This window comes from Salvelinus fontinalis, chromosome 31 (genome assembly GCF_029448725.1).
Source record: "Salvelinus fontinalis isolate EN_2023a chromosome 31, ASM2944872v1, whole genome shotgun sequence".
In the NCBI taxonomy this organism is placed as follows: domain Eukaryota; kingdom Metazoa; phylum Chordata; class Actinopteri; order Salmoniformes; family Salmonidae; genus Salvelinus; species Salvelinus fontinalis.
Window position 1 is genome coordinate 16,833,004 of NC_074695.1, and position 23,281 is coordinate 16,856,284.

General features: G+C 56.7%; 1 protein-coding gene across 1 annotated transcript in view; it reads right to left on the reverse strand.

Moving 5' to 3' along the window:
• Nucleotides 1-23,281, reverse strand: part of LOC129829666 (rho guanine nucleotide exchange factor 25-like) — a 103,136-nt gene that overhangs the window by 36,155 nt on the left and 43,700 nt on the right. The window lies entirely within an intron of this gene.

Here is a 23,281-nt window from a genome sequence, read left to right on the forward strand (position 1 = left end):
CTCTCTCGCCCTCCCTCATCAGTAACTCTCCCCTCTCTCAACAGTAACTCTCCCCCTCCCTCAACAGTAACTCTCCCTCTCTCCCCCTCCCTCAACAGTAACTCTCCCCTCTCTCCCCCTCCCTCAACAGTAACTCTCCCCTCTCTCCCCCTTCCTCAACAGGAATTCCCCCTCTCTCCCCTCTCCCTCAAAAGTAACTCTCCCCTCTCTCCCCCTCTCTCTACAGTAACACTCCCCTCTCTTCTCCCCCTCCCTCAACAGTAACTCTCCCCTCTCTCCCCCTCCCTCATCAGTAACTCTCCCTTCTCTCCCCCTCCCTCTAAAGTAACATTCCCCTCTCTCCCCCTCCCTCAACAGTAACTCTCCCCTTTCTCCCCCTTCCTCAACAGGAATTCTCCCCTCTCTCCCCCTTACTCAACAGTAACTCTCCCCTCTCTCCCCCTTCCTCAACAGGAATTCTCCCCTCTCTCCCCTCTCCCTCAAAAGTAACTCTCCCCTCTCTCCCCCTCCCTCAACAGTAACCCCCCCCGTCTCCCCCACCCCTCCCTCAACAGTAACACTCCCCTCTCTCCCCCCCTCAACAGTAACTCTCCCTTCTCTCCCCCTCCCTCTACAGTAACACTCCCCTCTCTCCCCCTCCCTCAACAGTAACCCCCCCCGTCTCCCCCACCCCTCCCTCAACAGTAACACTCCCCTCTCTCCCCCTCCCTCAACAGTAACTCTCCCCTCTCTCCCCCTCCCTCATCAGTAACTCTCCCTTATCTCCCCCTCCCTCTACAGTAACACTCCCCTCTCTCCCCCTCCCTCAACAATAAATCTCCCCTTTCTCCCCCTTCTTCAACAGTAACTCTCCCTCTCCCCCCCTCAACAGTAACTCTCCCTCAACAGTAACTCTCCCTCTCTCCCCCTCCCTCAACAGTAACTCTCGCTCTCTCCCCCTCCCTCAACAGTAACTCTCCCTCTCCCCCCCTCCCTCTCTCCCCCGCCCTCAACAGTAACTCTCCCTCTCTCCCCCTCCCTCAACAGTAACTCTCCCCCTCCCTCATCAGTAACTCTCCCTCTCTCCCCCTCCCTCAAAATTAACTCTCCCTCTCTCCCCCTCCCTCAACAGTAACTCTCCCCTCTCTCGCCCTCCCTCATCAGTAACTCTCCCCTCTCTCAACAGTAACTCTCCCTCTCTCCCCCTCCCTCTCTCCCCCTCCCTCAACATTAACTCTCCCTCTCTCCCCCTCCCTCAACAGTAACTACCCCCTCTCTACCCCTCCCTCAACAATAACTACCCCCTCTCTCCCCCTCCCTCAACATTAACTCTCCCTCTCTCCCCCTCCCTCAACAGTAACTACCCCCTCTCTCCCCCTCCCTCAACAGTAACTACCCCCTCTCTACCCCTCCCTCAACAATAACTCTCTCCTCTCTCCCCCTCCCTCAACAGTAACTCTCCCCTCTCTCCCCCTCCCTCAACAGGAATTCTCCCCTCTCTCCCCCTCCCTCAACAGTAACTCTCCCATCTCTCCCCCTTACTCAACAGTAACTCTCCCCTCTCTCCCATTCCTCAATAGTAACTCTCCCCTCTCTCCCCCTCCCTCAACAGTAACTCTCCCTCTCTCCCCCTCCCTCAACAGTTACTCTCCCCTCTCTCCCCCTTCCTCAACACTAACTCTCCTCCCTCAACAGTAACTCTCTCCTCTCTCCCACCTCCCTCAACAGTAACTCTCCCCTCTCTCGCCCTCCCTCAACAGTGACTCTCCCCTCCCTCAACAGTAACTCTCCCCTCTCTCCCCCTCCCTCAACAGTAACTCTCCCCTCTCTCCCCCTCCCTCAACAGTAACTCTCCCCTCTCTCCCCCTCCCTCAACAGTAACTCTCCCCTCTCTCCCCCTTCCTCAACATTAACCCTCTCCTCTCTCCCCCTAACTCAACAGTAACTCTCCCCTCTCTCCCATTCCTCAACAGTAATTCTCCCCTCTCCCCTCCATCAACAGTAACTCTCCCCTCTCTCCCCCTCCCTCAACAGTAACTCTCCCCTCTCTCCCCCTTCCTAACACAGGAATTCCCCCTCTCTCCCCTCTCCCTCAAAAGTAACTCTTCCCTCTCTCCCCCTCTCTCTACAGTAACACTCCCCTCTCTTCCCCCCTTCCCTCAACAGTAACTCTCCCCTCTCTCCCTCTCCCTCATCAGTAACTCTCCCATCTCTCCCCCTTACTCAACAGTAACTCTCCCCTCTCTCCCATTCCTCAACAGTAACTCTCCCCTCTCTCCCCCTCCCTCAACAGTAACTCTCCCTCTCTCCCCCTCCCTCAACAGTTACTCTCCCCTCTCTCCCCCTTCCTCAACACTAACTCTCCTCCCTCAACAGTAACTCTCTCCTCTCTCCCACCTCCCTCAACAGTAACTCTCCCCTCTCTCGCCCTCCCTCAACAGTGACTCTCCCCTCCCTCAACAGTAAATCTCCCCTCTCTCCCCCTCCCTCAACAGTAACTCTCCCCTCTCTCCCCCTCCCTCAACAGTAACTCTCCCCTCTCTCCCCCTCCCTCAACAGTAACTCTCCCCTCTCTCCCCCTTCCTCAACATTAACCCTCTCCTCTCTCCCCCTAACTCAACAGTAACTCTCCCCTCTCTCCCATTCCTCAACAGTAATTCTCCCCTCTCCCCTCCATCAACAGTAACTCTCCCCTCTCTCCCCCTCCCTCAACAGTAACTCTCCCCTCTCTCCCCCTTCCTCAACAGGAATTCCCCCTCTCTCCCCTCTCCCTCAAAAGTAACTCTTCCCTCTCTCCCCCTCTCTCTACAGTAACACTCCCCTCTCTTCCCCCCTTCCCTCAACAGTAACTCTCCCCTCTCTCCCTCTCCCTCATCAGTAACTCTCCCTTCTCTCCCCCTCCCTCTACAGTAACATTCCCCTCTCTCCCCTCCCTCAACAGTAACTCTCCCCTTTCTCCCCCTTCCTCAACAGGAATTCTCCCCTCTCTCCCCCTTACTCAACAGTAACTCTCCCCTCTCTCCCCCTTCCTCAACAGGAATTCTCCCCTCTCTCCCGTCTCCCTCAAAAGTAACTCTCCCCTCTCTCCCCCTCCCTGAACAGTAACCCCCCCCCCGTCTCCCCCACCCCTCCCTCAACAGTAACACTCCCCTCTCTCCCCCTCCCTCAATAGTAACTCTCCCCTCTCTCCCCCTTCCTCAACAGGAATTCTCCCCTCTCTCCCCTCTCCCTCAAAAGTAACTCTCCCCTCTCTCCCCCTCCCTCAACAGTAACCCCCCCCCCGTCTACCCCACCCCTCCCTCTACAGTAACACTCCCCTCTCTCCCCCTCCCTCAACAATAAATCTCCCCTTTCTCCCCCTTCCTCAACAGTAACTCTCCCTCTCCCCCCCTCAACAGTAACTCTCCCTCAACAGTAACTCTCCCTCTCTCCCTCTCCCTCAACAGTAACTCTCGCTCTCTCCCCCTCCCTCAACAGTAACTCTCCCTCTCTCCCCCTCCCTCTCTCCCCCGCCCTCAACAGTAACTGTCCCTCTCTCCCCCTCCCTCAACAGTAACTCTCCCCCTCCCTCATCAGTAACTCTCCCTCTCTCCCCCTCCCTCAAAATTAACTCTCCCTCTCTCCCCCTCCCTCAACAGTAACTCTCCCCTCTCTCGCCCTCCCTCATCAGTAACTCTCCCCTCTCTCAACAGTAACTCTCCCTCTCTCCCCCGCCCTCTCTCCCCCTCCCTCAACATTAACTCTCCATCTCTCCCCCTCCCTCAACAGTAACTACCCCCTCTCTACCCCTCCCTCAACAGTAACTCTCCCCTCTCTCCCCCTCCCTCAACAGTAACTCTCCCCTCTCTCCCCCTCCCTCATCAGTAACTCTCCCTTCTCTCCCCCTCCCTCAACAGTAACACTCCCCTCTCTCCCCCACCCTCAACAATAAATATCCCCTTTCTCCCCCTTCCTCAACAGTATCTCTCCCTCTCCCCCCCCTCAACAATAACTCTCCCTCTACAGTAACACTCCCCTCTCTCCCCCTCCCTCAACAATAAATATCCCCTTTCTCCCCCTTCCTCAACAGTATCTCTCCCTCTCCCCCTCCCTCAACAGTAACTCTCGCTCTCTCCCCCTCCCTCAACAGTAACTCTCCCTCTCTCCCCCTCCCTCTCTCCCCAGCCCTCAACAGTAACTCTCCCTCTCTCCCCCTCCCTCAACAGTAACTCTCCCCCTCCATCATCAGTAACTCTCCCTCTCTCCCCCTCCCTCAAAATTAACTCTCCCTCTCTCCCCCTCCCTCAACAGTAACTCTCCCCTCTCTCCCCCTCCCTCAACAGGAATTATCCCCTCTCTCCCCCTCCCTCAACAGTAACTCTCCCCTCTCTCCCCCTTACTCGACAGTAACTCTCCCCTCTCTCCCATTCCTCAACAGTAACTCTCCCCTCTCTCCCCCTCCCTCAACAGTAACTCTCCCTCTCTCCCCCCCTCAACAGTTACTCTCCCCTCTCTCCCCCTTCCTCAACACTAACTCTCCTCCCTCAACAGTAACTCTCTCCTCTCTCCCCCTCCCTCAACAGTAACTCTCCCTCTCTCCCCCTCCCTCTCTCCCCCTCCCTCAACAGTAACTCTCCCTCTCTCCCCCTCCCTCAACAGTAACTCTCCCCTCTCTCCCCCTCCCTCAACAGTAACCCCCCCTGTCTCCCCCACCCCTCCCTCAACAGTAACACTCCCCTCTCTCCCCCTCCTCAACAGTAACTCTCCCTCTCCCCCCCCCCCTCAACAGTAACTCTCCCTCAACAGTAACTCTCCCCTCTCTCCCCCTCCCTCAACAGGTGCTCTCGCTCTCTCCCACGCCCTCAATAGTAACTCTTCCCTCAATAGTAACTCTCCATCTCTCCCCCTCCCTCTCTCCCCCGCCCTCAACAGTAACTCTCCCTCAATAGTAACTCTCCATCTCTCCCCCTCCCTCTCTCCCCCTCCCTCAACAGTAACTCTCCCTCAATAGTAACTCTCCATCTCTCCCCCTCCCTCTCTCCCCCGCCCTCAACAGTAACTCTCCCTCTCTCCCCGTCCCTCAACAGTAACTCTTCCCTCTCTCGCCCTCCCTCATCAGTAACTCTCCCTCTTCCTCAACAGTACCTCTCCTCCCTCAACAGTAACTCTCCCCTCTCTCCCCCTTCCTCAACAGTAACTCTTCCCCTCCCTCATCACTAACTCTCCTCCTCCCTCATCACTAACTCTCCTCCTCCCTCAACAGTAACTCTCCCCTCTCTCCCCCTCCCTCAACAGTAACTCTCCCCCTCCCTCAACAGTAACTCTCCCCCTCCCTCAACAGGAATTCTCCCCCTCCCTCAACAGTAACTCTCCCTCTCTCCACCTCCCTCAACAGTAACTCTCCCCTCTCTCCCCCTTCCTCAACAGTAACTCTCCCCTCTCTCCCCCTCCCTCAACAGTAACTCTCCCCTCTCTCCCCCTTCCTCAACAGGAATTCCCCCTCTCTCACCTCTCCCTCAAAAGTAACTCTCCCCTCTCTCCCCCTCTCTCTACAGTAACACTCCCCTCTCTTCTCCCCCTCCCTCAACAGTAACTCTCCCCTCTCTCCCCCTCCCTCATCAGTAACTCTCCCTTCTCTCCCCCTCCCTCTAAAGTAACATTCCACTCTCTCCCCCTCCCTCAACAGTAACTCTCCCCTTTCTCCCCCTTCCTCAACAGGAATTCTCCCCTCTCTCCCCCTTACTCAACAGTAACTCTCCCCTCTCTCCCCCTTCCTCAACAGGAATTCTCCCCTCTCTCCCCTCTCCCTCAAAAGTAACTCTCCCCTCTCTCCCCCTCCCTCAACAGTAACCCCCCCCCCCCGTCTCCCCCACCCCTCCCTCAACAGTAACACTCCCCTCTCTCCCCCCCTCAACAGTAACTCTCCCTTCTCTCCCCCTCCCTCTACAGTAACACTCCCCTCTCTCCCCCTCCCTCAACAGTAACCCCCCCCCCGTCTCCCCCACCCCTCCCTCAACAGTAACACTCCCCTCTCTCCCCCTCCCTCAACAGTAACTCTCCCCTCTCTCCCCCTCCCTCATCAGTAACTCTCCCTTATCTCCCCCTCCCTCTACAGTAACACTCCCCTCTCTCCCCCTCCCTCAACAATAAATCTCCCCTTTCTCCCCCTTCTTCAACAGTAACTCTCCCTCTCCCCCCCTCAACAGTAACTCTCCCTCAACAGTAACTCTCCCTCTCTCCCCCTCCCTCAACAGTAACTCTCGCTCTCTCCCCCTCCCTCAACAGTAACTCTCCCTCTCCCCAAATCCCTCTCTCCCCCGCCCTCAACAGTAACTCTCCCTCTCTCCCCCTCCCTCAACAGTAACTCTCCCCCTCCCTCATCAGTAACTCTCCCTCTCTCCCCCTCCCTCAAAATTAACTCTCCCTCTCTCCCCCTCCCTCAACAGTAACTCTCCCCTCTCTCGCCCTCCCTCATCAGTAACTCTCCCCTCTCTCAACAGTAACTCTCCCTCTCTCCCCCTCCCTCTCTCCCCCTCCCTCAACATTAACTCTCCCTCTCTCCCCCTCCCTCAACAGTAACTACCCCCTCTCTACCCCTCCCTCAACAATAACTACCCCCTCTCTCCCCCTCCCTCAACATTAACTCTCCCTCTCTCCCCCTCCCTCAACAGTAACTACCCCCTCTCTCCCCCTCCCTCAACAGTAACTACCCCCTCTCTACCCCTCCCTCAACAATAACTCTCTCCTCTCTCCCCCTCCCTCAACAGTAACTCTCCCCTCTCTCCCCCTCCCTCAACAGGAATTCTCCCCTCTCTCCCCCTCCCTCAACAGTAACTCTCCCATCTCTCCCCCTTACTCAACAGTAACTCTCCCCTCTCTCCCATTCCTCAACAGTAACTCTCCCCTCTCTCCCCCTCCCTCAACAGTAACTCTCCCTCTCTCCCCCTCCCTCAACAGTTACTCTCCCCTCTCTCCCCCTTCCTCAACACTAACTCTCCTCCCTCAACAGTAACTCTCTCCTCTCTCCCACCTCCCTCAACAGTAACTCTCCCCTCTCTCGCCCTCCCTCAACAGTGACTCTCCCCTCCCTCAACAGGAATTATCCCCTCTCTCCCCCTCCCTCAACAGTAACTCTCCCCTCTCTCCCCCTCCCTCAACAGTAACTCTCCCCTCTCTCCCCCTCCCTCAACAGTAACTCTCCCCTCTCTCCCCCTTCCTCAACATTAACCCTCTCCTCTCTCCCCCTAACTCAACAGTAACTCTCCCCTCTCTCCCATTCCTCAACAGTAATTCTCCCCTCTCCCCTCCATCAACAGTAACTCTCCCCTCTCTCCCCCTCCCTCAACAGTAACTCTCCCCTCTCTCCCCCTTCCTCAACAGGAATTCCCCCTCTCTCCCCTCTCCCTCAAAAGTAACTCTTCCCTCTCTCCCCCTCTCTCTACAGTAACACTCCCCTCTCTTCCCCCCTTCCCTCAAAAGTAACTCTCCCCTCTCTCCCTCTCCCTCATCAGTAACTCTCCCATCTCTCCCCCTTACTCAACAGTAACTCTCCCCTCTCTCCCATTCCTCAACAGTAACTCTCCCCTCTCTCCCCCTCCCTCAACAGTAACTCTCCCTCTCTCCCCCTCCCTCATCAGTTACTCTCCCCTCTCTCCCCCTTCCTCAACACTAACTCTCCTCCCTCAACAGTAACTCTCTCCTCTCTCCCACCTCCCTCAACAGTAACTCTCCCCTCTCTCGCCCTCCCTCAACAGTGACTCTCCCCTCTCTCCCCCTTCCTCAACAGTAACTCTTCCCCTCCCTCATCACTAACTCTCCTCCTCCCTCATCACTAACTCTCCTCCTCCCTCAACAGTAACTCTCCCCTCTCTCCCCCTCCCTCAACAGTAACTCTCCCCCTCCCTCAACAGTAACTCTCCCCCTCCCTCAACAGGAATTCTCCCCCTCCCTCAACAGTAACTCTCCCTCTCTCCACCTCCCTCAACAGTAACTCTCCCCTCTCTCCCCCTTCCTCAACAGTAACTCTCCCCTCTCTCCCCCTCCCTCAACAGTAACTCTCCCCTCTCTCCCCCTTCCTCAACAGGAATTCCCCCTCTCTCACCTCTCCCTCAAAAGTAACTCTCCCCTCTCTCCCCCTCTCTCTACAGTAACACTCCCCTCTCTTCTCCCCCTCCCTCAACAGTAACTCTCCCCTCTCTCCCCCTCCCTCATCAGTAACTCTCCCTTCTCTCCCCCTCCCTCTAAAGTAACATTCCACTCTCTCCCCCTCCCTCAACAGTAACTCTCCCCTTTCTCCCCCTTCCTCAACAGGAATTCTCCCCTCTCTCCCCCTTACTCAACAGTAACTCTCCCCTCTCTCCCCCTTCCTCAACAGGAATTCTCCCCTCTCTCCCCTCTCCCTCAAAAGTAACTCTCCCCTCTCTCCCCCTCCCTCAACAGTAACCCCCCCCCCCGTCTCCCCCACCCCTCCCTCAACAGTAACACTCCCCTCTCTCCCCCCCTCAACAGTAACTCTCCCTTCTCTCCCCCTCCCTCTACAGTAACACTCCCCTCTCTCCCCCTCCCTCAACAGTAACCCCCCCCCCGTCTCCCCCACCCCTCCCTCAACAGTAACACTCCCCTCTCTCCCCCTCCCTCAACAGTAACTCTCCCCTCTCTCCCCCTCCCTCATCAGTAACTCTCCCTTATCTCCCCCTCCCTCTACAGTAACTCTCCCCTCTCTCCCCCTCCCTCAACAATAAATCTCCCCTTTCTCCCCCTTCTTCAACAGTAACTCTCCCTCTCCCCCCCTCAACAGTAACTCTCCCTCAACAGTAACTCTCCCTCTCTCCCCCTCCCTCAACAGTAACTCTCGCTCTCTCCCCCTCCCTCAACAGTAACTCTCCCTCTCCCCAAATCCCTCTCTCCCCCGCCCTCAACAGTAACTCTCCCTCTCTCCCCCTCCCTCAACAGTAACTCTCCCCCTCCCTCATCAGTAACTCTCCCTCTCTCCCCCTCCCTCAAAATTAACTCTCCCTCTCTCCCCCTCCCTCAACAGTAACTCTCCCCTCTCTCGCCCTCCCTCATCAGTAACTCTCCCCTCTCTCAACAGTAACTCTCCCTCTCTCCCCCTCCCTCTCTCCCCCTCCCTCAACATTAACTCTCCCTCTCTCCCCCTCCCTCAACAGTAACTACCCCCTCTCTACCCCTCCCTCAACAATAACTACCCCCTCTCTCCCCCTCCCTCAACATTAACTCTCCCTCTCTCCCCCTCCCTCAACAGTAACTACCCCCTCTCTCCCCCTCCCTCAACAGTAACTACCCCCTCTCTACCCCTCCCTCAACAATAACTCTCTCCTCTCTCCCCCTCCCTCAACAGTAACTCTCCCCTCTCTCCCCCTCCCTCAACAGGAATTCTCCCCTCTCTCCCCCTCCCTCAACAGTAACTCTCCCATCTCTCCCCCTTACTCAACAGTAACTCTCCCCTCTCTCCCATTCCTCAACAGTAACTCTCCCCTCTCTCCCCCTCCCTCAACAGTAACTCTCCCTCTCTCCCCCTCCCTCAACAGTTACTCTCCCCTCTCTCCCCCTTCCTCAACACTAACTCTCCTCCCTCAACAGTAACTCTCTCCTCTCTCCCACCTCCCTCAACAGTAACTCTCCCCTCTCTCGCCCTCCCTCAACAGTGACTCTCCCCTCCCTCAACAGGAATTATCCCCTCTCTCCCCCTCCCTCAACAGTAACTCTCCCCTCTCTCCCCCTCCCTCAACAGTAACTCTCCCCTCTCTCCCCCTCCCTCAACAGTAACTCTCCCCTCTCTCCCCCTTCCTCAACATTAACCCTCTCCTCTCTCCCCCTAACTCAACAGTAACTCTCCCCTCTCTCCCATTCCTCAACAGTAATTCTCCCCTCTCCCCTCCATCAACAGTAACTCTCCCCTCTCTCCCCCTCCCTCAACAGTAACTCTCCCCTCTCTCCCCCTTCCTCAACAGGAATTCCCCCTCTCTCCCCTCTCCCTCAAAAGTAACTCTTCCCTCTCTCCCCCTCTCTCTACAGTAACACTCCCCTCTCTTCCCCCCTTCCCTCAAAAGTAACTCTCCCCTCTCTCCCTCTCCCTCATCAGTAACTCTCCCATCTCTCCCCCTTACTCAACAGTAACTCTCCCCTCTCTCCCATTCCTCAACAGTAACTCTCCCCTCTCTCCCCCTCCCTCAACAGTAACTCTCCCTCTCTCCCCCTCCCTCAACAGTTACTCTCCCCTCTCTCCCCCTTCCTCAACACTAACTCTCCTCCCTCAACAGTAACTCTCTCCTCTCTCCCACCTCCCTCAACAGTAACTCTCCCCTCTCTCGCCCTCCCTCAACAGTGACTCTCCCCTCCCTCAACAGTAACTCTCCCCTCTCTCCCCCTCCCTCAACAGTAACTCTCCCCTCTCTCCCCCTCCCTCAACAGTAACTCTCCCCTCTCTCCCCCTCCCTCAACAGTAACTCTCCCCTCTCTCCCCCTTCCTCAACATTAACCCTCTCCTCTCTCCCCCTAACTCAACAGTAACTATCCCCTCTCTCCCATTCCTCAACAGTAATTCTCCCCTCTCCCCTCCATCAACAGTAACTCTCCCCTCTCTCCCCCTCCCTCAACAGTAACTCTCCCCTCTCTCCCCCTTCCTCAACAGGAATTCCCCCTCTCTCCCCTCTCCCTCAAAAGTAACTCTTCCCTCTCTCCCCCTCTCTCTACAGTAACACTCCCCTCTCTTCCCCCCTTCCCTCAACAGTAACTCTCCCCTCTCTCCCTCTCCCTCATCAGTAACTCTCCCTTCTCTCCCCCTCCCTCTACAGTAACATTCCCCTCTCTCCCCTCCCTCAACAGTAACTCTCCCCTTTCTCCCCCTTCCTCAACAGGAATTCTCCCCTCTCTCCCCCTTACTCAACAGTAACTCTCCCCTCTCTCCCCCTTCCTCAACAGGAATTCTCCCCTCTCTCCCGTCTCCCTCAAAAGTAACTCTCCCCTCTCTCCCCCTCCCTGAACAGTAACCCCCCCCCGTCTCCCCCACCCCTCCCTCAACAGTAACACTCCCCTCTCTCCCCCTCCCTCAACAGTAACTCTCCCCTCTCTCCCCCTTCCTCAACAGGAATTCTCCCCTCTCTCCCCTCTCCCTCAAAAGTAACTCTCCCCTCTCTCCCCATCCCTCAACAGTAACCCCCCCCCCCGTCTACCCCACCCCTCCCTCAACAGTAACTCTCCCCTCTCTCCCCCTCCCTCAACAGTAACTCTCCCCTCTCTCCCCCTCCCTCATCAGTAACTCTCCCTTCTCTCCCCCTCCCTCTACAGTAACACTCCCCTCTCTCCCCCTCCCTCAACAATAAATCTCCCCTTTCTCCCCCTTCCTCAACAGTAACTCTCCCTCTCCCCCCCTCAACAGTAACTCTCCCTCAACAGTAACTCTCCCTCTCTCCCCCTCCCTCAACAGTAACTCTCGCTCTCTCCCCCTCCCTCAACAGTAACTCTCCCTCTCTCCCCCTCCCTCTCTCCCCCGCCCTCAACAGTAACTCTCCCTCTCTCCCCCTCCCTCAACAGTAACTCTCCCCCTCCCTCATCAGTAACTCTCCCTCTCTCCCCCTCCCTCAAAATTAACTCTCCCTCTCTCCCCCTCCCTCAACAGTAACTCTCCCCTCTCTCGCCCTCCCTCATCAGTAACTCTCCCCTCTCTCAACAGTAACTCTCCCTCTCTCCCCCGCCCTCTCTCCCCCTCCCTCAACATTAACTCTCCATCTCTCCCCCTCCCTCAACAGTAACTACCCCCTCTCTACCCCTCCCTCAACAGTAACTCTCCCCTCTCTCCCCCTCCCTCAACAGTAACTCTCCCCTCTCGCCCCCTCCCTCATCAGTAACTCTCCCTTCTCTCCCCCTCCCTCTACAGTAACACTCCCCTCTCTCCCCCTCCCTCAACAATAAATATCCCCTTTCTCCCCCTTCCTCAACAGTATCTCTCCCTCTCCCCCCCCTCAACAATAACTCTCCCTCTACAGTAACACTCCCCTCTCTCCCCCTCCCTCAACAATAAATATCCCCTTTCTCCCCCTTCCTCAACAGTATCTGTCCCTCTCCTCCTCCCTCAACAGTAACTCTCGCTCTCTCCCCCTCCCTCAACAGTAACTCTCCCTCTCTCCCCCTCCCTCTCTCCCCCGCCCTCAACAGTAACTCTCCCTCTCTCCCCCTCCCTCAACAGTAACTCTCCCCCTCCATCATCAGTAACTCTCCCTCTCTCCCCCTCCCTCAAAATTAACTCTCCCTCTCTCCCCCTCCCTCAACAGTAACTCTCCCCTCTCTCCCCCTCCCTCAACAGGAATTATCCCCTCTCTCCCCCTCCCTCAACAGTAACTCTCCCCTCTCTCCCCCTTACTCGACAGTAACTCTCCCCTCTCTCCCATTCCTCAACAGTAACTCTCCCCTCTCTCCCCCTCCCTCAACAGTAACTCTCCCTCTCTCCCCCCCTCAACAGTTACTCTCCCCTCTCTCCCCCTTCCTCAACACTAACTCTCCTCCCTCAACAGTAACTCTCTCCTCTCTCCCCCTCCCTCAACAGTAACTCTCCCTCTCTCCCCCTCCCTCTCTCCCCCTCCCTCAACAGTAACTCTCCCTCTCTCCCCCTCCCTCAACAGTAACTCTCCCCTCTCTCCCCCTCCCTCAACAGTAACCCCCCCCTGTCTCCCCCACCCCTCCCTCAACAGTAACACTCCCCTCTCTCCCCCTCCCTCAACAGGTGCTCTCGCTCTCTCCCACGCCCTCAATAGTAACTCTTCCCTCAATAGTAACTCTCCATCTCTCCCCCTCCCTCTCTCCCCCGCCCTCAACAGTAACTCTCCCTCAATAGTAACTCTCCATCTCTCCCCCTCCCTCTCTCCCCCTCCCTCAACAGTAACTCTCCCTCAATAGTAACTCTCCATCTCTCCCCCTCCCTCTCTCCCCCGCCCTCAACAGTAACTCTCCCTCTCTCCCCGTCCCTCAACAGTAACTCTTCCCTCTCTCGCCCTCCCTCATCAGTAACTCTCCCTCTTCCTCAACAGTAACTCTCCTCCCTCAACAGTAACTCTCCCCTCTCTCCCCCTTCCTCAACAGTAACTCTTCCCCTCCCTCATCACTAACTCTCCTCCTCCCTCATCACTAACTCTCCTCCTCCCTCAACAGTAACTCTCCCCTCTCTCCCCCTCCCTCAACAGTAACTCTTCCCCTCCCTCATCACTAACTCTCCTCCTCCCTCATCACTAACTCTCCTCCTCCCTCAACAGTAACTCTCCCTCTCTCCACCTCCCTCAACAGTAACTCTCCCCTCTCTCCCCCTTCCTCAACAGGAATTCTCCCCTCTCTCCCCCTCCCTCAACAGTAACTCTCCCCTCTCTCCCCCTTCTTCAACAGGAATGCTCCCCTCTCTCCCCTCTCCCTCAAAAGTAACTCTCCCTTCTCTCCCCCTCCCTCTACAGTAAAACTCCCCTCTCTCCCCCTCCCTCAACAATAAATCTCCCCTTTCTCCCCCTTCCTCAACAGTAACTCTCCCTCTCCCCCCCCTCAACAGTAACTCTCCCTCAACAGTAACTCTCCCATCTCTTCCCCTCCCTCAACAGTAACTCTCGCTCTCTCCCGCGCCCTCAATAGTAACTCTCCCTCTCTCCCCCTCCCTCTCTCCCCCGCCCTCAACAGTAACTCTCCCTCTCTCCCCGTCCCTCAACAGTAACTCTCCCCCTCCCTCATCAGTAACTCTCCCCTCTCTCAACAGTAACTCTCCCTCTCTCCCCCTCCCTCTCTCCCCCTCCCTCAACAGTAACTCTCCCTCTCTCCCCCTCCCTCAACAGTAACTCTCCCCTCTCTCCCCTTCCCTCAATAGTAACCCCCCCGTCGCCCCCACCCCTCCCTCAACAGTAACACTCCCCTCTCTCCCCCTCCTCAACAGTAACTCTCCCTCTCCCCCCCCTCAACAGTAACTCTCCCTCAACAGTAACTCTCCCCTCTCTCCCCCTCCCTCAACAGTAACTCTCGCTCTCTCCCACGCCCTCAATAGTAACTCTCCCACTCTCCCCCTCCCTCTCTCCCCCGCCCTCAACAGTAACTCTCCCTCTCTCCCTGTCCCTCAACAGTAACTCTTCCCTCTCTCGCCCTCCCTCATCAGTAACTCTCCCCCTTCCTCAACAGTAACTCTCCTCCCTCAACAATAACTCTCCCCTCTCTCCCCCTTCCTCAACAGTAACTCTTCCCCTCCCGCATCACTAACTCTCCCCCTCCCTCAACAGTAACTCTCCCCCTCCCTCAACAGTAACTCTGCCCCTCCCTCAACAGGAATTCTCCCCCTCCCTCAACAGTAACTCTCCCTCTCTCCACCTCCCTCAACAGTAACTCTCCCCTCTCTCCCCCTTCCTCAACAGGAATTCTCCCCTCTCTCCCCCTCCCTCAACAGTAACTCTCCCCTCTCTCCCCCTTCTTCAACAGGAATTCTCCCCTCTCTCCCCTCTCCCTCAAAAGTAACTCTCCCCTCTCTCAACAGTAACTCTCCCTCTCTCTCCCTCCCTCTCTCCCTCTCCCTCAACAGTAACTCTCCCCTCTCTCCCCCTCCCTCAACAGTAACCCCCCCCGTCTCCCCCACCCCTCCCTCAACAGTAACACTCCCCTCTCTCCCCCTCCCTCAACAGTAACTCTCCCCTCTCTCCCCCTCCCTCATCAGTAACTCTCCCTTCTCTCCCCCTCCCTCTACAGTAACACTCCCCTCTCTCCCCCTCCCTCAACAATAAATCTCCCCTTTCTCCCACTTCCTCAACAGTAACTCTCCCTCCCCCCCCCCCCCTCAACAGTAACTCTCCCTCAACAGTAACTCTCCCCTCTCTCCCCCTCCCTCAACAGTAACTCTCGCTCTCTCCCGCGCCCTCAATAGTAACTCTCCCTCTCTCCCCCTCCCTCTCTCCCCCGCCCTCAACAGTAACTCTCCCTCTCTCCCCGTCCCTCAACAGTAACTCTCCCCCTCCCTCATCAGTAACTCTCCCTCTCTCCCCCTCCCTCAAAATTAACTCTCCCTCTCTCCCCCTCCCTCAACAATAACTCTCTCCTCTCTCGCCCTCCCTCATCAGTAACTCTCCCCTCTCTCAACAGTAACTCTCCCTCTCTCCCCCTCCCTCTCTCCCCCTCCCTCAACATTAACTCTCCCTCTCTCCCCCTCCATCAACAGTAACTCTCCCCTCTCTCCTCCTCCCTCAACAATAACTCTCTCCTCTCTCCCCCTCCCTCAACAGTAACTCTCCCCTCTCTCCCCCTCCCTCAACAGGAATTCTCCCCTCTCTCCCCCTCCCTCAACAGTAACTCTCCCCTCTCTCCCCCTCCCTCAACAGTAACTCTCCCCTCTCTCCCCCTCCCTCAACAGTAACTCTCCCCCTCCCTCTCTCCCCCTCCCTCAACAGGAATTCTCCCCTCTCTCCCCCTCCCTCAACAGGTTCTCTCCCCTCTCTCCCCTTCCTTCAATAGTAACTCTCCCCTCTCTCCCCCTTCCTCAACAGTAATTCTCCCCTCTCCCCTCCATCAACAGTAACTCTCCCCTCTCTCTCCCTCTCTCCCCCTCCCTCTCTCCCCCGCCCTCAACAGTAACTCTCTCTCTCTCCCCCTCCCTCAACAGTAACACTCCCCTCTCTCCCCCTCCCTCAACAGTAACCCCCCCCGTCTCCCCCACCCCTCCCTCAACAGTAACACTCCCCTCTCTCCCCCTCCTCAACAGTAACTCTCCCTCTCCCCCCCCCCCCCCCTCAACAGTAACTCTCCCTCAACAGTAACTCTCCCCTCTCTCCCCCTCCCTCAACAGGTGCTCTCGCTCTCTCCCACGCCCTCAATAGTAACTCTTCCCTCAATAGTAACTCTCCATCTCTCCCCCTCCCTCTCTCCCCCGCCCTCAACAGTAACTCTCCCTCAATAGTAACTCTCCATCTCTCCCCCTCCCTCTCTCCCCCTCCCTCAACAGTAACTCTCCCTCAATAGTAACTCTCCATCTCTCCCCCTCCCTCTCTCCCCCGCCCTCAACAGTAACTCTCCCTCTCTCCCCGTCCCTCAACAGTAACTCTTCCCTCTCTCGCCCTCCCTCATCAGTAACTCTCCCTCTTCCTCAACAGTAACTCTCCTCCCTCAACAGTAACTCTCCCCTCTCTCCCCCTTCCTCAACAGTAACTCTTCCCCTCCCTCATCACTAACTCTCCTCCTCCCTCATCACTAACTCTCCTCCTCCCTCAACAGTAACTCTCCCCTCTCTCCCCCTCCCTCAACAGTAACTCTCCCCCTCCCTCAACAGTAACTCTCCCCCTCCCTCAACAGGAATTCTCCCCCTCCCTCAACAGTAACTCTCCCTCTCTCCACCTCCCTCAACAGTAACTCTCCCCTCTCTCCCCCTTCCTCAACAGGAATTCTCCCCTCTCTCCCCCTCCCTCAACAGTAACTCTCCCCTCTCTCCCCCTTCTTCAACAGGAATGCTCCCCTCTCTCCCCTCTCCCTCAAAAGTAACTCTCCCCTCTCTCAACAGTAACTCTCCCTCTCTCCCCCTCCCTCTCTCCCCCTCCCTCAACAGTAACTCTCCCTCTCTCCCCCTCCCTCAACAGTAACTCTCCCCTCTCTCCCCCTCCCTCAACAGTAACCCCTCCCCCCGTCTCCCCCACCCCTCACTCAACAGTAACACTCCCCTCTCTCCCCCTCCCTCAACAGTAACTCTCCCCTCTCTCCCCCTCCCTCATCAGTAACTCTCCCTTCTCTCCCCCTCCCTCTACAGTAACACTCCCCTCTCTCCCCCTCCCTCAACAATAAATCTCCCCTTTCTCCCCCTTCCTCAACAGTAACTCTCCCTCTCCCCCCCCTCAACAGTAACTCTCCCTCAACAGTAACTCTCCCATCTCTTCCCTTCCCTCAACAGTAACTCTCGCTCTCTCCCGCGCCCTCAATAGTAACTCTCCCTCTCTCCCCCTCCCTCTCTCCCCCGCCCTCAACAGTAACTCTCCCTCTCTCCCCGTCCCTCAACAGTAACTCTCCCCCTCCCTCATCAGTAACTCTCCCCTCTCTCAACAGTAACTCTCCCTCTCTCCCCCTCCCTCTCTCCCCTCCCTCAACAGTAACTATCCCTCTCTCCCCCTCCCTCAACAGTAACTCTCCCCTCTCTCCCCTTCCCTCAATAGTAACCCCCCCGTCGCCCCCACCCCTCCCTCAACAGTAACACTCCCCTCTCTCCCCCTCCTCAACAGTAACTCTCCCTCTCCCCCCCCCTCAACAGTAACTCTCCCTCAACAGTAACTCTCCCCTCTCTCCCCCTCCCTCTCTCCCCCGCCCTCAACAGTAACTCTCCCTCTCTCCCTGTCCCTCAACAGTAACTCTTCCCTCTCTCGCCCTCCCTCATCAGTAACTCTCCCCCTTCCTCAACATTAACTCTCCTCCCTCAACAATAACTCTCCCCTCTCTCCCCCTTCCTCAACAGTAACTCTTCCCCTCCCGCATCACTAACTCTCCCCCTCCCTCAACAGTAACTCTCCCCCTCCCTCAACAGTAACTCTGCCCCTCCCTCAACAGGAATTCTCCCCCTCCCTCAACAGTAACTCTCCCTCTCTCCACCTCCCTCAACAGCAACTCTCCCCTCTCTCCCCCTTCCTCAACAGGAATTCTCCCCTCTCTCCCCCTCCCTCAACAGTAACTCTCCCCTCTCTCCCCCTTCTTCAACAGGAATTCTCCCCTCTCTCCCCTCTCCCTCAAAAGTAACTCTCCAATCTCTCAACAGTAACTCTCCCTATCTCTCCCTCCCTCTCTCCCCCTCCCTCAACAGTAACTCTCCCCTCTCTCCCCCTCCCTCAACAGTAACCCCCCCCCCGTCTCCCCCACCCCTCCCTCAACAGTAACACTCCCCTCTCTCCCCCTCCCTCAACAGTAACTCTCCCCTCTCTCCCCCTCCCTCATCAGTAACTCTCCCTTCTCTCCCCCTCCCTCTACAGTAACACTCCCCTCTCTCCCCCTCCCTCAACAATAAATCTCCCCTTTCTCCCACTTCCTCAACAGTTACTCTCCCTCCCCCCCCTCAACAGTAACTCTCCCTCAACAGTAACTCTCCCCTCTCTCCCCCTCTCTCCCCCTCCCTCAACAGTAACTCTCGCTCTCTCCCGCGCCCTCAATAGTAACTCTCCCTCTCTCCCCCTCCCTCTCTCCCCCGCCCTCAACAGTAACTCTCCCTCTCTCCCCGTCCCTCAACAGTAACTCTCCCCCTCCCTCATCAGTAACTCTCCCTCTCTCCCCCTCCCTCAAAATTAACTCTCCCTCTCTCCCCCTCCCTCAACAATAACTCTCTCCTCTCTCGCCCTCCCTCATCAGTAACTCTCCCCTCTCTCAACAGTAACTCTCCCTCTCTCCCCCTCCCTCTCTCCCCCTCCCTCAACATTAACTCTCCCTCTCTCCCCCTCCCTCAACAGTAACTCTCCCCTCTCTCCTCCTCCCTCAACAATACCTCTCTCCTCTCTCCCCCTCCCTCAACAGTAACTCTCCCCTCTCTCCCCCTCCCTCAACAGGAATTCTCCCCTCTCTCCCCCTCCCTCAACAGTAACTCTCCCCTCTCTCCCCCTCCCTCAACAGTAACTCTCCCCTCTCTCCCCCTCCCTCAACAGTAACTCTCCCCCTCCCTCTCTCCCCCTCCCTCAACAGGAATTCTCCTCTCTCTCCCCCTCCCTCAACAGGTTCTCTCCCCTCTCTCCCCTTCCCTCAATAGTAACTCTCCCCTCTCTCCCCCTTCCTCAACAGTAATTCTCCCCTCTCCCCTCCATCAACAGTAACTCTCCCCTCTCTCTCCCTCCCTCAACAGTAACTCTCCCTCTCTCCCCCTCCCTCTCTCCCCCGCCCTCAACAGTAACTCTCCCTCTCTCCCCCTCCCTCAACAGTAACTCTCCCCTCTCTCCCCCTCCCTCAACAGTAACTCTCCCCTCTCTCCCCCTTCCTCAACAGGAATTCTCCCCTCTCTCCCCCTCCCTCAACAGTAACTCTCCTCTCTCTCCCCCTTACTCAACAGTAACTCTCCCCTCTCTCCCATTCCTCAACAGTAATTCTCCCCTCTCCCCTCCCTCAACAGTAACTCTCCCCTCTCTCCCCCTCCCTCAACAGTAACTGTCCCCTCTCTCCCCCTCCCTCAACAGTAACTCTCCGCTCTCTCCCCCTTGCTCAACAGGAATTCTCCCCTCTCTCCCCCTCCCTCAACAGTAACTCTCCCCTCTCTCCCCCTTACTCAACAGTAACTCTCCCCTCTCTCCCATTCCTCAACAGTAATTATCCCCTCTCTCCCCCTCCCTCAACAGTAACTCTCCCCTCTCTCCCCCTTCCTCAACAGTAACTCTCCCCTCCCTCATCCCTAACTCTCCTCCTCCCTAAACAGTAACTCTCCCCTTTCTCGCACTCCCTCATCAGTAACTCTCCCCCTTCCTCAACAGTAAGTCTCCTCGCTCAACAGTAACTCTCCCCTCTCTCCCCCTTCCTCAACAGTAACTCTCCCCCTCCCTCATCACTAACTCTCCTCCTCCCTCAACAGTAACTCTCCACTCTCCCGCCCTTACTAAACAGTAACTCTCCCCCTCCCTCAACAGTAACTCTCCCCATCCCTCAACAGTAACTCTCCCCCTCCCTCAACAGTAACTCTCCCCCTCCCTCAACAGTAACTCTCCACTCTCTCCACCTCCCTCAACAGTAACTCTCCCCTCTCTCCCCCTTCCTCAACAGGAATTCTCCCCCTCCCTCAACAGGAATTCTCCCCCTCCCTCAACAGTAACTCTCCCTCTCTCCACCTCCCTCAACAGTAACTCTCCCCTCTCTCCCCCTTCCTCAACAGGAATTCTCCCCTCTCTCCCCCTCCCTCAACAGTAACTCTCCCTTCTCTCCCCCTTTTTCAACAGGAATTCTCCCCTCTCTCCCCCTCCCTCAACAGTAACTCTCCCCCTCCCTCAACAGTAACTCTCCACTCTCTCGCCCTCCCTCAACAGTAACTCTCCCCCTCCCTCAACAGGAATTCTCCCCCTCCCTCAACAGTAACTCTCTCTCTCTCCACCTCCCTCAACAGTAACTCTCCCCTCTCTCCCCCTCCCTCAAAAGTAACTCTCCCCTCTCTCCCCCTCCCTCAACAGTAACCCCCCCCCGTCTCCCCCACCCCTCCCTCAACAGTAACTCTCCCTCAACAGTAACTCTCCCTCTCTCCCCCTCCCTCAACAGTAACTCTCGCTCTCTCCCCCGCCCTCAATAGTAACTCTCCCTCTCTCCCCCTCCCTCTCTCCCCCGCCCTCAACAGTAACTCTCCCTCTCTCCCCCTCCCTCAACAGTAACTCTCCCCCTCCCTCATCAGTAACTCTCCCTCTCTCTCCCTCCCTCAAAATTCACTCTCCCTCTCTCCCCTCCCTCAACAGTAACTCTCCCCTCTCTCGCCCTCCCTCATCAGTAACTCTCCCCTCTCTCAACAGTAACTCTCCCTCTCTCCCCCTCCCTCTCTCCCCCTCCCTCAACATTAACTCTCCCTCTCTCCCCCTCCCTCAACAGTAACTCTCCCCTCTCTCCCCCTCCCTCAACAATAACTCTCTCCTCTCTCCCCCTGCCTCAACAGTAACTCTTTCCTCTCTCCCCCTCCCTCAACAGTAACTCTCCCCTCTCTCCCCCTCCCTCAACAGGAATTCTCCCCTCTCTCCCCCTCCCTCAACAGTAACTCTCCCCTCTCTCCCCCTCCCTCAACAGTAACTCTCCCCTCTCTCCCCCTCCCTCAACAGTAACTCTCCCCTCTCTCCCCCTCCCTCAACAGTAACTCTCCCCTCTCTCCCCCTTCCTCAACAGGAATTCTCCCCTCTCTCCCCCTCCCTCAACAGTAACTCTCCCTTCTCTCCCCCTTCTTCAACAGGAATTCTCCCCTCTCTCCCCCTCCCTCATCAGTAACTCTCCCCCTCCCTCAACAGTAACTCTCCACTCTCACGCCCTCCCTCAACAGTAACTCTCCCCCTCCCTCAACAGGAATTCTCCCCCTCCCTCAACAGTAACTCTCTCTCTCTCCACCTCCCTCAACAGTAACTCTCCCCTCTCTCCCCCTCCCTCAAAAGTAACTCTCCCCTCTCTCCCCCTCCCTCAACAGTAACCCCCCCCCCCCCCGTCTCCCCCACCCCTCCCTCAACAGTAACACTCCCCTCTCTCCCCCTCCCTCAACTGTAACTCTCCGCTCTCTCACCCTCCCTCATCAGTAACTCTCCCTTCTCTCCCCCTCCCTCTACAGTAACACTCCCCTCTGTCCCCCTCCCTCAACAATAAATCTCCCCTTTCTCCCCCTTCCTCAACAGTAACTCTCCCTCTCCCCCCCCTCAACAGTAACTCTCCCTCAACAGTAACTCTCCCTCTCTCCCCCTCCCTCAACAGAAACTCTCGCTCTCTCCCCCGCCCTCAATAGTAACTCTCCCTCTCTCCCCCTCCCTCTCTCCCCCGCCCTCAACAGTAACTCTCCCTCTCTCCCCCTCCCTCAACAGTAACTCTCCCCCTCCCTCATCAGTAACTCTCCCTCTCTCCCCCTCCCTCAAAATTCACTCTCCCTCTCTCCCCCTCCCTCAACAGTAACTCTCCCCTCTCTCGCCCTCCCTCATCAGTAACTCTCCCCTCTCTCAAAAGTAACTCTCCCTCTCTCCCCCTCCCTCTCTCCCCCTCCCTCAACATTAACTCTCCCTCTCTCCCCCTCCCTCAACAGTAACTCTCCCCTCTCTCCCCCTCCCTCAACAATAACTCTCTCCTCTCTCCCCCTCCCTCAACAGTAACTCTCCCCTCTCTCCCCCTCCCTCAACAGTAACTCTCCCCTCTCTCCCCCTCCCTCAACAGGAATTCTCCCCTCTCTCCCCCTCCCTCAACAGTAACTCTCCCCTCTCTCCCCCTCCCTCAACAATAACTCTCTCCTCTCTCCCCCTCCCTCAACAGTAACTCTCCCCTCTCTCCCCCTCCCTCAACAGTAACTCTCCCCTCTCTCCCCCTCCCTCAACAGTAACTCTCCCCTCTCTCCCTTCCATCAACAGTAACTCTCCCTCTCTCCCCCTCCCTTTCTCCCCCGCCCTCAACAGTAACTCTCCCCCTCCCTCATCAGTAACTCTCCCTCTCTCCCCCTCCCTCAAAATTAACTCTCCCTCTCTCCCCCTCCTTCAAGAGTAACTCTCCCCTCTCTCGCCCTCCCTCATCAGTAACTCTCCCCTCCCTCAACAGTAACACTCCCCTCTCTCCCCCTCCCTTTCTCCCCCTCCCTCAACAGTAACTCTCCTCTCTCTCCCCCTTACACAACAGTAACTCTCCCCTCTCTCCCATTCCTCAACAGTAATTCTCCCCTCTCCCCTCCATCAACAGTAACTCTCCCCTCTCTCCCCCTCCCTCAACAGTAACTCTCCCCTCTCTCCCCCTCCCTCAACAGTAACTCTCCGCTCTCTCCCCCTTCCTCAACAGTAATTATCCCCTCTCTCCCCCTCCCTCAACAGTAACTCTCCCCTCTCTCCCCCTTACTCAACAGTAACTCTCCCCTCTCTCCCATTCCTCAACAGTAATTATCCCCTCTCTCCCCCTCCCTCAACAGTAACTCTCCCCTCTCTCCCCCTTCCTCAACAGTAACTCTCCCCTCCCTCATCACTAACTCTCCTCCTCCCTCAACAGTAACTCTTCCCTCTCTCGCCCTCCCTCATCAGTAACTCTCCCCCTTCCTCAACAGTAACTCTCCTCCCTCAACAGTAACTCTCCCCTCTCTCGCCCTCCCTCAACAGTAACTTTCCCCCTTCCTCAACAGTAACTCTCCCCCTCCCTCATCACTAACTCTCCCCCTCCCTCAACAGTAACTCTCCCCCTCCCTCAACAGTAACTCTCCACTCTCTCCCCCTCCCTCAACAATAACTCTCTCCTCTCTCACCCTCCCTCATCAGTAACTCTCCCCTCTCTCAACAGTAACTCTCCCCCTCCCTCAACAGTAACTCTCCCCTCTCTCCCCCTTACTCAACAGTAACTCTCCCCTCTCTCCCATTCCTCAACAGTAATTATCCCCTCTCCCCCTCCATCAACAGTAACTCTCCCCTTTCTCGCCCACCCTCATCAGTAACTCTCCCCCTTCCTCAACAGTAACTCTCCCCCTCCCTCAACACTAACTCTCCCCCTCCCTCAACAGTAACTCCGCCCCTTCCTCAACAGTAACTCTCCACTCTCTCGCCCTCCCTCAAAAGTAACTCTCCACTCTCTCGCCCTCCCTCAACAGTAACTCTCCCCTCTCTCGCCCTGCCTCAACAGTAACTCTCCACTCTCTCCCCCTCCCTCAACAATAACTCTCCCCCTC